Source organism: Stegodyphus dumicola, chromosome 4 (genome assembly GCF_044657685.1).
Source record: "Stegodyphus dumicola isolate Sdum_Otavi_A_Nest chromosome 4, ASM4465768v1".
In the NCBI taxonomy this organism is placed as follows: domain Eukaryota; kingdom Metazoa; phylum Arthropoda; class Arachnida; order Araneae; family Eresidae; genus Stegodyphus; species Stegodyphus dumicola.
In genome coordinates this window covers 57,766,375-57,783,663 of record NC_140771.1, presented here as the reverse complement: position 1 = coordinate 57,783,663, position 17,289 = coordinate 57,766,375, and positions in this window count along the sequence as shown.

The following is a 17,289-nucleotide window of genomic DNA, read 5'->3' as shown; positions in this document are numbered from 1 at the left end:
TCTTACTTTTTTAAAAAAATATTTTTAAGAGTAAATTTTTACCTTCGCCGTGTTATCGTCTGCTACTTTACTTTGCATTTAAATTCAATTGTCTAAAGCTGAGACAGTGGCAGTACAAGTAGAATTCGATGAGATATTTACGTTTTGAGCTTGTTCTTTTCAGTTCGTTGTTACGATTTTTTCTGAAGAATTTGATCAAGAATAATCAGAATTTGATTTTTGAAAAAGTTTATTTGACTGATTAATTACCTTCGGGTAGAAAATGTCCTTTTATAGGACACCACTCGATAGTTCTGATGAAGAGGACTACCGAAGCGAGCGTTCGTCCAAATCCAACAAGACCTATCCATTGAAGAAAGAGGATTTCATACTTATGGCCAAAGAAAAGAAAAGTAAAGCAAAAAAGGCGAAAACTATGTCAGATACGGAAAGCGAACAACCAAGTAAGAAGAAAGATGTTAAACCTGGTAAGGAAAAAAGAGACATTCAAACACCGAATGGAGAAGCTACTGATGAACAGACACCAGAAGATTTATCAATAGAAAATGATGAGGACATCCCAAAATTCAAGTCATGTTCTGAAGAAGAAATCCGGGACCAGATTGCGAAATTTGGATTTGACGTAATTTGCAATTGCTTTCATAAAAGAACTAAGGGTGAGATGGATGTAGAGACATTCACGAAAAAAATTTATCCAGGGCAGATAACTGAAAGAGGAACAGACAGCAGGGAACAAGAATGGATTTCTCCTAAGAAAACCGCGAAAGTATCAGAAAACAAAGCTCCAATGGAAGTTACGACGGAAAATCGATTTGAGCAGCTAAGTGAAGTAGAAGGTATGGAAGAAGAAGAAGGAGGAGCCGAAAAAGAGGAAACTCCACTCCCAATAGTTTTCCAGCAAAGCGAAGTGGATTGGCCTAAAATTCATGAAATCCTTATCAATACCTGCAGTGAAGAATTCGAAGCCGATATGAAAATGAAACTACTATATGTTAATTTAAAGTCAGTAGACGATTACAGAAAAGCAACTCTGGTTTTGCAGAAAAGAAATATACCATTTCATACTTTCCAGTTACTCAGCGAAAAACCTATTAAGGTTGTTCTTAAGGGCCTCCCATTCACGATGAAGGAATAATCCAGGCACATCTGGAGAGAAGGAAATTCCAGATAAGTAAAGTCAAGCAGTTTTCCAGACGAAGAGGAGAAGCTATCGAGAAACTTCCGATTTTCCTGTTGGAGCTGAAGAAAACGAAGGAAGGACGTGCAATTCATGGACTCAACAATATGTTAAGTGTTAATGTCAAGATCGAGAAGTTTGCCCCGAAAAAACGCGTAATTCAATGCTATAGATGTCAAGAATATGGACATTCGCAACATCTTTGCTAAAATCCTGAGCGATGCTGCAAGTGTGGACAGCACCATAGAAGTAAAGAATGCCCTCTAAAGCCAGAAGAAAAACCTAAGTGCATCTTCTGCTCACTACCGCATGTAAGTTCATACAAAGGTTGCCCCGTGTACAAGAAGCGATATGAAGCAAAGAAGCAGCAGGCGAAGCCAGCAGCTAAGATCCCTACGCCGGCAGATTTTCCGAAATTCATCGAAACAGAGAAAGACAGCAGTAAAATCTAGATGAAACCTCTCTACAGTGATAAAGAAAAAATTGGAAAACCCACCCACAGAGTACAAGGATATCATAAACTGGATCCAAGATCCTAAAATAAAAAAATTTCTGAACAGTATGGTTGAGCACGTTGAGAAGATCCGCGCTGCAAAAACCACGGCTGAGAAGTTTACTGCCGGGTTCAAAGCAGCCATGACACTGATGAGATTTGCTGAAAGTGAAGAGTAATCACCAGCTTAGAAGCATTTGAGGGAATTTCACTATGTTTACGATTTCTTTCACTTTTTTAACACACGGGTTCCCCTGTTTACAGCAGCAGAGCTCGGGGTCAGTACTTGGGTGGGTGACCACCCACGTGACTGGCCTCGACGGATCATCTTTCTTCAACTAGTGAAGATACATCACAGCTTGTACGGCGGCCAGATGCTTGAACCCTCCATCTCCAAAGTCTACTTGACCAACTCACGTGCATTAGAACATGTCCCTGCTTCACCTTTGTAGGTGCGGTGTAAATCCCCTTAATTTTTAATTCTTCCCAACGCTTTAGGGCATATCTCCAACAGAGACGGTTAAAGTAGCAGAGGCTACTAAATGCCGCCTAACCATTCACTCGATTTCGATTTCGAACTGCAGTGGCGTAGCGAGGGAGGGGCAAGGGGGTGCATGATGCCCCGGGCGCCGCTCGTAGAGAGGCGCCAAAATGGTCTCCAAACAAGATTTTCTGGAAAATTTTAGTTTTTATTTTGGTCGGTTTCTGGAAAATATATTTAAAATTAATAACTATTGTAATATAATTAATTATTTATTTTCTTGATTTGCCTGATAAAATGTGTAATAAAATGTTTGCATCAACCAAAACGTTCTTTCTGACCACTTTATTTCTCCAAAGTAGAGATATTTGTATTTTTTTAAACGAAATGCACGTATAACTTCCGCTTTTTATTTTAAAACGATAACACGGCCTCGTCCCGAATTTCTCAAACATATCCAGTTTCCAAAATCCGATTCAATAATCTGGAAATGACATTTTGAGAAAATCCTAATGCTTCCGCTGCAATGGATTGCGTTCGACTCTCCTGTAAACGACTGAATGCCTTCCTGGCTACCGATTCAACTAAGTAATCTTGCTGAGACATCGTATATTCACTGCTACGAAGTATTCAACGCATGTCAATTGTTTTTAATCTCCTATTACAAAAGGAATACTGCAGGTCGCTCCTTACTCCTTATCTAAAACGCATAGTTTTTGACGTCACAGACTAAATTTGCATATTCCCAACTTTGTAAACGTTATAATTTTCCTTTATAATCTCTTCTATTTCCTTTTGTTCAAAAAGGTTATCGATTATATGGTTATTTCCTACCGAACCTACAATATCCCTAATTTTTTTAGCAGTGAATGTGACTGCATGACGTTACTCCGTAGTAGAAAAGAAACGGAATCTAAAACTCCACTACAGAGCTATAGAGAAAATGTTTTTCCAAATCTAAGAGTCGCACTTCAAATACTACTTACTATTTCATTATCAAATGCTAGCTATGAATTTTCGTTCAGCAAGTTAAAATAAATTTTCACATATTTACAATCAACGATGGGAAAAGATCCCCTAAGTCATCTAGCATTTTATGTGTGGAAAGAGAAAAATTTGAAAGGCTCGACTTTGATGAAGTAAATGATAAATTTGCTTCATCCAAGGTAAGAAAAGTGTATACATAGTAATTAATTGTGTTTCATGTATTATATTATTATTAATAAATATAAGTGTCCGACCAAGTCCAGGTGCACGTGATTGAAGGGAGATAAGGGCAAATTAAATTTTTTAAGTTGGCTGGTGGTGTGTCTGACAATTTTCGATTTTTGGCACTCCAAGCACGAACGTATCCAGTTGGCTATGTCCTTTTGCATACTAAGCCATACGAAACGTTGCTGTATCAGTTTCCTCGAAGCCTTGATGCCAGGATGTGACTGACTAAAAATGGCATGGCGAAACCCGGAGGGAACATAAGGTCGAAATCTTAAATCCTGAACATCACAATAAAGTGATTTTCCGGATGACAGCTGCATAGGCTGCAAGTTGAGATTGGTGGAAGATTTGCTTTTCAAGAGGGTTTGTAGTTCTGAATCCCGGTGTTGTTCGTCCGCAAGGGCAGCAAAGTTTATTGGCGAAGGAACGGCTAGTTCTTCAATACGAGACAAAGTGTCTACAACAATATTCTGCGAACCCTCAATATAACGGATATCTGTTGAAAATTGCGCTATGAAGTCTATGTGTCTCATTTGACGAGGAGAAGCTTTATCCGAACACTGTTGAAAAGCGTAGATTAAGGGTTTGAGGTCTGTGAATATCATGAAAACGCGTCCCTATAGCATATGTCGAAAATATTTAACAGCTTCATAAATTCCTAATAATTTGCGATCGTAAGTGTTGTATCTGGTTTGCGCTGGTGAGAGTTTTGATGCGTCAACGTGTAGAAACATTAGGTTATTTTTTTTTTTTATTTATTTTTTTTTGAAGCAGAAGAGATAAAAAATATGCAACGCCTTCGCCGGGAATCGAACAGCGGAAGTCTGGAGTACCGGCCCAGCGTGCAGAACCACTCCACCACGAAGGCACGCTAGGGAAGCGGGAGAAATACCTTATATACTCCCCTTTTTAAAGGGCGATTGTGGTTTTTAGGGGACCCAATCGCCAAATCCTGGGTGTGGAGAATCCTCATCCAACACCCCTTTTAGTTCGGGCGCCACTGTAGAGACATTAGGATATTTGGAAGCAAGAGAGAGATTGAAAAATTAGCGACCGCCTTAGCCGGGAATCAAACCGCGGACCTCTGGAGTGCCGGCCCAGCGTGCAGAACCACTACACCACGAAGGCACGCTAGGAAAGCGGGAGGAATACCTTATAAACGTAGAGTGATAATGGTTTCGATGCGGAAGGATACTGCAAATTTGTTGCCGAAATTAAATCATTTTTGCATTTTTGGAACGCTTCGCGAGATTCTGTGGTCCAGTTTATAACACGTTTATCGTTTTTCTTGCTTCCAACCAAAAATGAATTTAGAGGTGCTTGTATGGTTCCTGCATGAGGTAAGAAACGTCGATAAAAGTTGAGCATAGCAAGAAATCTCCTTAAGTCTTTCACTGTAGATGGTTCGGGCACATCGCGGATAGCGGGGACTTTATCTGGAAGGGGTCGAACGCCGTCAGTGGAAATTTCACGACCAAGAAAGGATACTCTTGGTTGGCCAAAAACGCATTTGGAAGGATTAAGACCGACACCGTACCTTTGAAAACGTTCAAAAACTGTTCTCAAATGTGATAGGTCCTCTTGCTCTGAAGAGGAGGCGATTAAGACGTCATCAAAATAAGGTACCTAAAATTCGAGGCCGTTTCACACCTGATTCATAAACGTTGGAACGTTTGAGCAGCATTACATAAGCCGAAAGTCATGATCGGAAACTCAAATAGTCCGAAAGGCGTAATAACCGCACTTTTTGGAATATCAACTGGGTTAACGGGCACTTAATGATACGCCCGCTCAAGATCAAGGGTTGTAAATATAGCGTTTCCCTCTAAAACTTGCATACAGTCCTGAATGTGCAGGACTGGGTAACGATCAGGTATTGTAGCTGCATTTAACCAGCAATAATCGCCACTTACCATTTCGTTTCCGAACTAGATGGAGCGGACTGGCCCATGAACTTTTTGAAGGACCCCAAATTCCCTGTTTCATCATGTATTGAAATTCCTCTTTGGCGGCTTTATGCTTGTCCGGAAGTAAGCGTCTTGGTTTAGCGGCAATTAGAGGTCCGGTAGTTTCAATATAATGTAGTACATTGTGCTTGGGTTCGGAAATACCCATAACTGGGCGCGTGTTTGTAGGGAATTCTCTGAGAAGTTGATGCCATGGGGTGTTACCCGAAATCAGTTTAATGCTCAAATCTTGACTATTGCGAATTACTCCCGGATGTGTTAAGCTGGTTGTGTAATTTATCAAACGGCGATTCTTAAGATCGACGAGCAAAGAAAATTTTTGAAAAACGTCAGCGCCAATAATAGGACTTGAAACAGTAGCAATAATGAATGGCCATTGGAAGTTGCGGCGCAATCCTAAATCAAGAGATATCAGGCGTTCACCAAAAGTTTGAATAGGAGTTCCATTTGCTACATAAAGTTGTAACTTGGTAAGGCGCTTTTGTTCTCGAAAATGTGGTGGAACGACAGAAACATCAGCCCTGGTGTCTACAAGAAACCTTAAGCCCGAATTCCTTTCGATGACGCAAAGGCGTGCAAAATTCCGGCCGCTGTCGTTCACAACTTCGAGCAACGGCCTTTCTCCTTTCCCTGGTCGTTTTAACGACACGTTGAGCGGCATCTGTTTGCCTTGTTTCCAAAGTTTTGGTGGTAAAAACAAATACCCGTAGGAGGACTTTCATAACGTTTCCTCAGTGGGCTACGATGTGTATTTCAACCAGGTGATGTGGAGCGGTTGCGCTGAAAGGATTCAGCTTGGATGGTAACTAACTGAGCAACCTGTTTGGACAAATCCCCAATTTGACCCTGTAACGCCACAATACCTGGATCAGGAGCCTGCACTGCGTGTATTTGCTCTGGAATGGCCAGCTCGTGAATTTTATTAGCGATTTCGGGAAGATTTTTAAGTGGTTTTACTGGTCGCTAAAACGGTTTGCATGTTAGATGGGAGTCTATTCATCCATAATGTTTTAAGAATATTATCCGTTAGGTTACCGGGGGCTAAGTCTGACATTTTAGACAGCAAATGAGAAGGCCTCATATCACCCAACCGTAAATCGTGCAACAACTGCTTGATTTTAACTGTCTGGGATTCTTCATAAACAGAAATAAATTTTTTTTAAGATTTGTATTTGTCCGTCGCCGGTGGATTCAAAATTATTCCACGAGCTGATTGCAGTACCTCTGATTCTAAGGTCCCAATCATATTATGTTTCGGCTACGCGGGACTTGACGTCGAAAGGGACAATTCTCAAAACCCGCACGATTCTCAAAACCGCACAGGAATCACACGTAGCTAGATTACCATTCTCACTTACTACAAAGACCTTGAACGCCAAACAATAATCGATTATCGCTCAAATTGGGATCACGAGATCCTTCAGAAGCAGAACTTTCGTCTGATTGGTTGTCTGTACCCGGGACTGAGGTCCAGCCGAGACATGTTCGGTGAGGTTTGAAAAAAATCCTGCGTAGCCGCAACATTTTTCCGTAGCTAGGCGGAACTTCGCTTCCAGCGAGGCTCTTTTTTCTAGGAATCCTCCCATTTAAACCAGTGCTACCAGAATCTCGTTTCTCAGAAAAGTCCCGTCTAGCAGGGACTGTAGCCATATGTGATAACCTCTTAACGCGGCGATCGCTGTATAAAATTGAGTTTCGTCGGCAGTAATGTGACTCAACGCGCATCCAATTGAATGAACCATAACGATGAGTCTCGGTGACAAAAGGGCAGTGGCTTAACTACCACTTCTGTCAATTGTGAAGCAGCATCGTTGTCAACCACTTTAGATCAATCAAATATGCACAAAAATAATATGTATAGAAAAATAATCAATATGTATATAGTGACACAGTTTCTTGGTACTTGAAATCAGAGAAATTGGAGGCTCAAATGCAGCAGACGATACATATATATCCGCTGAAATTATGACAGAAATATGTTGACTCACCAGAATGCGGCACCACGCTTGAAATGTCTCACTTGCATCTCATCACAATGGATAACTTACTGCTACTAAGAATTTTGACATATAAACTCATATTCGTGCAACATTGAAGGTTGCTATTCGTAATAAATACGGGTCACCAATTATGGAAGTAAAATATTTTTAGACAGATCGTTAAATAATTATAACAATTGAATAGAATAAATATTATTTTGTTTTTGGTTGCTATGGGTTACCAGACCGGCAGAGTTGAGTTGTAGTAGGCGTTGCCACATATCTATTTATCTATAATGTATATTAAACTTTTAATTGTTTAAAAACTGTACTTTTTAAAAACACATATATAAATATGTAAAATAAATAAAACCTTTTTAACTAATTCTAGACCAACGTATGTCTGATTTTTCCGCCGACACAGACGCATTTCCGAATCCAAGCCTAGTGTAGTTACGTAGTGACTATTCTTAATATATTTTTGGTATGTTATAGCAGATTCAGCATTTTATTATTATTTGCATTATTTTCTTATTACGAATATATTCTATATATTATATTACTGAAAGTTTTTTTTGTGGGGGGGGGCGCCACAAAGGTATTTTGCCCCGGGCGCCAGTTATGCTTGCTACGCCATTGTCGAGCTGAGAAAGTTGGTTTGATGTTTATTTTCACAATGTTTGTAAGCAAACAGGACGTTGAAAGTTTGGGTCATGTCCCAGCTTTAAAAAATATATATATAAATATAAATTTTTACATAAATCCTCTTAAAGAATGTTTTAAGTAGTAATTTTCTCTCGTGTTGTAGATTATATAAAAAAAAACAAGTCCTAGAAATTATTAGGCTTAAAAAAAACTCTAAATAATACGATTTAGATTGTTTTGCACCCGATATAAAAATTGGGCCACTCCGTGGTACAGGATAAGCGCTGCTGGAATGGTTTATTTCTTTCTCATTTAAAAAATTCTTTTAATTCAAATATTTATCCTTTGGACTTTGCTTTAAAACTTTATTTACAGTTAAAATGTCTAGAAAATGAAAAGCTATCTTCAGCTGAAACGCATTTGATGCAACGAATATTTTAAGAAATTTGACAAGAATGCAAAATTTATGGAAGTGTAACAATCGAAAACTCTTAATTTTCTTGTGGTGAGCACCGAAAATAAATGTAGAAGGAAGAAATATAAAGAGAAAAGGAAGGAAAAATTTGAAGGAGATTTTGGCTGTCAGAAATACCAAGGTGTTTCGAAAAGTTGGATGCTTTTGAATATACTTTCAGAATACTTCAATGAATTTGGGTTTTCAAAGAGAAAACACTTGGACGTGTACACTAGCAAATACCATTAATTGAGCTTGTGCTAACGATAAAGACAAAAACGATGTCATTGCAGATTAAAGTGAAGAGCGATTGGTTTTCGACTATAAGTTTGTATAAATTTAAATTACGTTATAGAACATCATATAATCATCAACAGAGAATCCCATGATTTCTTAGTCGAATTATTTGAATATTCATGAATTTATCCAGTGATGTATGTGGATGTCACCTAAAGACGTTTCACCTCTTGATGAAACCAGTCTTTCCTTTCATTACATGCCTTAAAATGCTTAGTCTCTAAAGACTGATAAAGGCTCAAACCAAGTACTGATGAAATGGATTGAATTGGATTATTAAGTTACGGCAAAGCAGGGCTATCTGCCCTAAAAGGCCTTCGTGAAGAACTTTCTAAGGAAAACCAGCTGGCATACGCGTTACAATGAGAAAAACCACGAAAACGCCCAAGCAACCAGTCCGTTTTCGAACCCCGGAGCGAACTACCAGTGTTCAGCGACTTCACCGCTCGGCTGTTGCTGGCTTTATGGAATGGAAGGCGAGAAATTTATTTAAAATGAATGTCAGAAATACCAAGATGTTTAAAAAAGTTGGATGCTTTTTAATATACTTGTAGAATGCCTGAAGAAAAATAAAAAAAAAAAAAAAAAAAAAAAAAAAAAAAAAACCATTAAGAAGAAAAAAAAATAATTTTTTGCATAAAATTTAGTATTTTTTTAAAATTTAAATCTTATGATATTTGATTCTTGCGATTTCAAAAATAAAATATTTGACTAAAATATGAATAACATTTTAAGAAACTAAATGTAGGATGATAAAATTGTGTAAAGCAATGAGCATTAATGTTAAAGCTATTTAAAGCAATATATGAAGTCATCCTAAGTTAAAATGGTGGTTATACATCTTTCTCATTTATATATCTTTTCTGAACGGAACATTGAAAGGCGTGTTATCTGTGCTTTACTGTATTTCAGGGGCGTAGCTAGAGGGGGGCATCTGTCCCCGGGCGCAGAATCCAAGGGGCACCAAACTGATGCTAAGACATTTTAGAATGAAATGTTTTCCATCCTTGGCAAGCAGTAGGGAGCGCGAAATCTTTAGTTGTCTCTGGGCACTGAAAACCATAGCTACGACTCTGCTGTATTTTCTCTTTTAATATATTCAGTTTTCAGATGCATCGTAGTCTGGGACACAAAGTATTCTTCCGAAAGAAACGAAATTCAAATAAATAAAATAAAATCCTGGAAAATTTATATTAATAAATATATTTAAAATGCTCAGTTCGAATGGAAAAATAGTAAATTTGAAGAGAAAATGCGACACAAACAATTAAAATAAAAGTGTAAAAATTTAAAAATTACCTAAAATAATAACTGTTACAAAAAAAAAAAAATATATATATATATAAAGAAAAATATTTGGAAAAAATAAACGATGCACCTTATATTTAAACTAAGCAGTTCGAATGGGTAAATAGAAAAGTTTAAAACAGTTATTCAAAAGAAACCATGCAACTTAAAGAATTAAAATGAAATTCGAAAAAGAAAAAGAAAAAAGGAAAAAAAAAAAAAAATATTTAAAATAATAACATAAAAATATATAAAGAACATTACGATTTTTTTTTTTTCCTCTCACGAAAAAGGAAAATAGGTTGCCATATATTAAGAAGTACGCCAAGTGAACTCTTCCTGGCACAACTGGAAAAAAAAAAAAAAAAAAAAAAAAAGTGCCAACATAAATTTGTGAATTCCTCCGTAAATTTCACAGCAAATTTTACAAAATTTCATATTTGGGCATAATTTGAGTCGTAGAATCGAAATATGTAAAAAAAATTGGCATGTTATTTCAGAAAAAGTCCGATTTTGTGTCAAAATACCTGTGTTAGAATAGTGCTATATATAAATCTAATATATATTCTAAGTCGCTCTTTCGAGACATGAAAATTGCAAGTTGAATTTCGTCAATCGGCATAGAACGGAAGGTATAAGAACTGTCGCCCCCCCTTTTTTTTTCGTAGTGTATCACCGACCTATTCTAACGAAATATTAGCTGATGAAGAACGCAAACAAATGCACGATTTAATTTCTGGAATCAATTTAAATTAGTTAACTAAGCCCGAGCTTCTCGAACAAGGCTGTAGCCCTCTATTTCAAACAGCATAAACATGCTAATCTGAACGATTTGACAACACGAATCAAGACTTTCTGTCTGTATATATCCTTTATATATACCATCTATAATTAAAAATAAATTGAAAAAATAATACGTTTAAAATTCATCCCATATACATTTCGAAACAAACACATGCAGAAACCCGACTATCAGAAGCACAGTGGTAAACTGCAAGAAATGGTGCTAAATGTACCAAAACCGAAAATAAAATAAGAAACAAGCTGATTTATTTGCTTCTTTCATGCGCCAACTTCCTGATGACGATGCAGCCAAAGATGTAAATTTCTTATTTTATTTTTGCCTCTTTTCTATCAGTCTGCTGTTGCTCTTCTGTATTTGGGGTTTTTCATACGTTTATTCCGAAATGAATATGGGATGAATTTTAAACGTATTATTTTTACTTCCTTGTACGAAGTAAAAAGGAAGTATTGTAATCGCGAAGTTTCAGGCAGCATATTTCAACGAAAATATCCATTTTGACCGCTATTGAATGAAATTTAACGATGTTTTTGCGTGATATCTGTACGTAAAGACAGAATAAAAGACTCGTTTCCTCCAAAAAAAACTATAAAACCGCTTTAAAATTAATAATTTTCGTGGCGTCTATACGAACGTTTCTCGCATAACTCAAAAACAAGTAGCCTCAGAACGTTGAAATTTTGTATATAGGGACTGCTATAACATGTAGATGTGCACCTCGTATTTTGGTTGCAATCGGAAGCACCAAACGTATATAAATATATTTATATATATATCCACTCTGTTACCCGGCTCAGTGATCTCAGTTTCTTTACTCTTATATGGTTGTAAATTGTACATTTTTTGCTTTAAAAATGATTGAATTATGTTGTTTTTATCTTCCGGTTAAGGTTTTTTTGCCTTTAGTAAATCTGCATGCAATATTTTTAGAATTATCAACAATTTTAAAGTTGTTTAAGTGCCGCTAAGCCTTTTTTTATGGCGGCCATTGATTGTTTACATTTGAAACAGCAGACTAGTGGATTTGTTGCAAATCTAGAGAAACTTAGCATCGCAACAACAAAGATAACACCTTCATTTATTATTGCCAATTAAATCAAGCTTAATCCTTTCTGGAATTTTTTCAAGGAAATAAGTGTTTAAGATTTACTTCATAATTTTTAATATAGATATTTTGAGTTTTTATGTATTTTTGCCTTCTCGCGAAGTAAGAATTGAATTAATTGAATGAGAAATACTCAATTGTCTGTGAAAAACTGTTTCTTTTTTTGTTTTATTTGCTTAATTTCTTTTATACATCGTTCTAGCTTTATTATAGTATTTGAATAGAACATGTGGCAACGATTAGATAATTCTATTCTTTAAATGATATAAATTTTGTGCATTCTGAGTTATAATATGAACGAAATATAATACTGTTAAATGAATCTAGCGCCAGAGTGTCGCTGTGGTAAACAAATACTAGAGTCAATTTTAAATAAAGCATTTATTCTATTGTGGTTTATGCGCTGTCGGCGAAGTAGATTTAATTCAATCCAATAAGTTTAAATGAAATGCAAGAGAAAATGCATATAATTTAATATTCCATACAAGGAAGTCATGTGGTCATCATATTACCACCACTTGCTGCTTTCAACTAGAAATTGGATTAATTTTTGAACTTTTTACTTTGTATTTATTCATTATATATATGTGTGTGTGTGTGTAACTCATATAATTTGAGCTTAAAATATTACATTTGTAAAATAAAACAGCTATTAATAAAAATTATACTAGAAGGAGAAAAATGAATAATGTGCTCGAAATTATAGTAAAGGGACATCTTTAGCTCGAATTCAGTCAGGGATAAAATTGTTACAGTTATATATTCGAAAAAAAAAAAAAAAGAATCAGGATATCGATGTTGCAAAGTCCTCCAGTCTTACTGTGCACATCATTATAATTTGAGGTATTTGTCTATGTTTCATGCATATCTTATCGAAATCTATGTCAGATCTCTGTGTACTACTATTTAATCATGCATACAGAAGGCATTACCGCACAGTGAATATCCTGGTATCACAAAGGATTCTGAAATTCAACATCTTTTTAATATGATTAACTCAACTTTTTCCATTTAACATCATGGATGAATCTAATCACTAACATGCATCTATGAAGTAATGTACCAAGGTACATTATGCAGAGGTACTTCCTCCCTCTATGTTAATTTCTAAAAAATTTGGAATACATTTCATTTTTTATTATTTTTAATACAATAAAACTAGAACAGACTATCAATGATATGTTCAAGAAACTGTAGCATGGACCTTTATAAATTAAATAACCTACATAATTAATCAATCACTCTAAATGAAAAACCATATTTAATTGAAATAATTTTTGATAGACAATTTTACGCAGAAATTTGTATTTTGACTAAAAGTAAAAAAAAAAAAAAAGACTGAATGAAAAAAAGTCACAAAAATATTTAAGATTTACTAAAGTGAATCAGAAGGTTTTTTAAAGAAATATGATAGGATCTAGATTTATATTGTTTCAGATGTTTAACTTATATCTCAAAATTAAGATCAGATTAAATTTTATGTTTTAATTTCTGAATGTAATTTTTTTTTTAATGGTAAATTCTAATTTGAGGTGTTAGATTGCAATCTGTACTTTTCAGATTGCAACTGAAATTCTTTTCAATGAATACAGAATATTAGTATACCTTCCCCTTGCCCAAGCAAAAATATTATATGCCCACAAGACTAACTTTAGTTCGACAGGAAAATTAAATGGCAATCATAATCTATTGTGCCATGGACAAGCACATATCACTCAAAGGCAGCTAGATATTTCTTTTAAATTGATTAAATTTTATGTAATGAATTTACATGAGTTGTAAAAATGAATGTACTTATTAATCATCATATGACTTGAAAAAATATTTTATTTATATAAACACAGGCACAATTTTTTTTTTTTTTTTTTTTTTTTTAATTAAAGATTCATACTTCACCAGGCCTCTAATATACAGATGCATGGATACTGATTTGACTATGTAGAATTATACCTCTTTCAAAAGCCAAATGGATTACTATGTTACTCTGTATACAGTTTTGAAAGTATCAACATATTTATAATAACAACTCAACTATACAGCTTATTTTTTTATGTTTATTTTCTCTCTCCTACTTCATGGATTACACTTTTATTTTATAATTAATTTCCATTATTAAAAAAGACATGAGATAATGCCATAATCTGAATTTTCCTTTCCTAATATGGCAATTAGTACCTAAGCAAATCTAATCTGAGAATTAAAAAGAATGAAATTTAGTTTTCTTTGTAAAAATACTAAGTATTTTAAAAATTTCTTAGATACTAGCCATTCAGAGAATCTTAGCCTTTGCTGTTTTAAGTGATAAGTTACCAAACTTATTAATTTCGAATAGTCTTGGCATTATAAACTGGCAGTAGTTAGTAAAAGTTCATTATTTTATTAATTTTGTTCCCTTGTTTAGAATATGAATCTAGCAATCTGATGTTGGTACCTTCCATCTATTAAAAAGAAAAAGAGAGAGAGAGAGCATGGATATAAAAAAGGAGAGGTAATTTATGCTTGTGAAAAATCATTATTAATAGAGGCTACTTTTTCTTAAACAAGTCGCATGCCAGTAAAACAATTTAAAATTTTACATGTAAATAAAACATTTCTTTCTTTATCTACGTTCAACTCTGAATTTAATGACCAATTCTTAAAAAATCAACATTAAAATTTTCAATTCCAGTTGAGATGTCTTGTTCAATGAAACAGTTTTTAAATTAATTTCAAGAATGGCAGAATACCAAAGCTAATCAGAGCTGACACTAGGCATTTCACCACTTGGTCATTCCTAAATTCAGCTGCCTCCAAAATTTTATCATCTTCCAACTCTGCACTCGGTAGAGGGCTTAACTGAATATATTACACAGTTAACGCACAAAATATCCAAAACATTGTGTTAATACGAGTAGCATCTCAAAGATCTGCGAGTATGAAAGTCCATATTTTGTTAAACTTACTGTTATTCTTGAAATAACTAGTATAGATAAAGGCCTCAAAACACACAGAAACTCATGATTATTTTTAAGACAGCCCAGTTAAAGCAAACCACTTTGGAAAATGGTTAACTATATCCCACACTGGCCAACTGATGTGGCCAAAATTTGCAGTATACAACAATTGAACATAATTTTCAGGTTTTGACTTATAAGTTCTAGATTTGGTTTACAGAAATAAGCCAAAATTAGAAATTATCTTTAATTCTAATGATTTTATATGAAATTGATATTTCTTAGAGTATAAAATTTATATATATTTGCTAATAGTAAAAACGTTACAGTTCACCATTAGTACACAATTAGAAATCTCTATGATTTACATGCAGCACAGAAATAAAATATGTGATTAAAAGCAGTTTTTCAAAGACATAAAAATTACATAAAACAAAGAAATATTGATCTCAACACTAAATTATTTTTTATTTTTACTTGTTTGTGAAGTTTAAAGCTTTAACTTGCACTTTGCAGCATGAAATTATGACAAGTTCATATAGGATATGCATTTTATAACACATAATTATCGCAAGTGAAAAGTGTAATTTTACAAAAATGTTCATAATTGTACGTTTATTTATTTTGATGGTGCAAAGAAATCTCCACACAAAAATTTCTAATTATATTATAATGACAAGTAATGATCATGGTAATGATAAAATGCAATTTTTAACAACTACAATATGAAATAGCTTATTATGCAAGTAAAAAACAGATCACAGAGTTAAGATCAATATTTAACAGCTTTACATAATTTTTACTTTGAGAAAATATTTATACTGATATATATTTAAGTTATTAATTTTTTTGTGGTGCAAAGGTATTTTCCTGAGATTTTTAATTATGTCCAAATAATGATACTAATGATAAAAAGTAGATTTTTAACATTTATAATACTAAAACAGCAAACTTATCTTTCATATCAAGAACATCAACTTGTTTTTGTTCTTGGTATTAAGTTTTGTATCATTACTGTCAACTTTTTTGTTCTTGTTTAGAACAAAATATATATATATATATATATATATATATATATATATATACATATATATCAATAAAATTGCCCGAAAAAGATAGTTTCTAACTTCTGATGAGTTTTCTCGGCTAAATCCAGGCTTAAATAAAAGCCTGAAGTAATGATAAATTATTGTATATTTCAGACTTTGAGCACATTTCAGCTGGCCAATATTAGAAGTGGTCATCTATATAGAGCTTTGGCTGTAAAATATATAACTGAAGCTACACATACAATGTAAAAACACTATCAGGGGGGGGGGTGGAGGAACTTATGGATTTCTAAATTTTCTGTTTGGCAATAATTTAAAAAAGGTAATGAACATATCTCACAAGTTTTACTCTTTTTTGGAGCAAATACATATCATCACTGATACTCAGCTCTAGAATAAGACTTAGACAGGTCTCCAATACTTAACCACTTAGCAGTTTTGCCTCATATGGGTAATGCATTTTATGTGCAGTATGATTTGCCTGAGTGTGGTGTGGTCATCACATCTTCAAAGCTCACATTTCTGATTATCAAGTACAATTAATTTTAGTTTAATTTTCAGATTATAGATGGCATTACTGATCTGTAAAACAAACTTTCTTGAGTTTTTCCTCCCTTCTTCTTTATTGTTTTGATTTATCGTAAAAAGCACACTTTTGTTTGGGTATTGTACATTACAGTTCATGAAAGTTTTGTTTAGGTAAGTTTTCAAGGAAATTATTAAACTTTTATTAAGCTTATTATGAAAATTAAATAATTAAGCTTTCAAAATTTATTTTATGCAGCTTACAATCTTAAAAAAATTTTCGTGTGAACCAAAAATGGATGATTCTATAGTAGAAATTATTGCTAGGACTATAATGTGAGACTCTGAATTGTATCCTGTTTCAAAATATATCATACTGATTTGAAATATTAACTTGTATCTAGAAATTTCAAGATATGTTATATGTAAAATAAGTTTACTATTCATATGAGCTGTGTGAAAAAAAGGAAACATTAAAAAAGCAATTTTAATAATTTTAGATATATATACTTACATTTGGGCCAATAAATGATTTTCTACACATATTTTGTCTATAAAAGCAATTTTTTTTTTTTACAATTTTGGCAATAAAAAATAGACATTTGGGGGAACGGGTTTTTAGAAATTTATTGAACTGCTAAGTGGTTAAAAGATTTTGATGTACACAGAACATCTAGACCAACCATTAAGCAAAATAAGCATTTTTTCCTCATTCATTCTCTTTCCTCCTTAATTTAGCTGCGCAATACATTCCATGGTAAAACTAGCAATAGGAAATTTTTGTGGTGCTCTCTTTTCTTGATGCCCTAAGCACATGCTTATTTTGCTTAATGGTTAATCCAGCTCCGCTCATACTCATTCATTTTTTTCACAAAGTGCA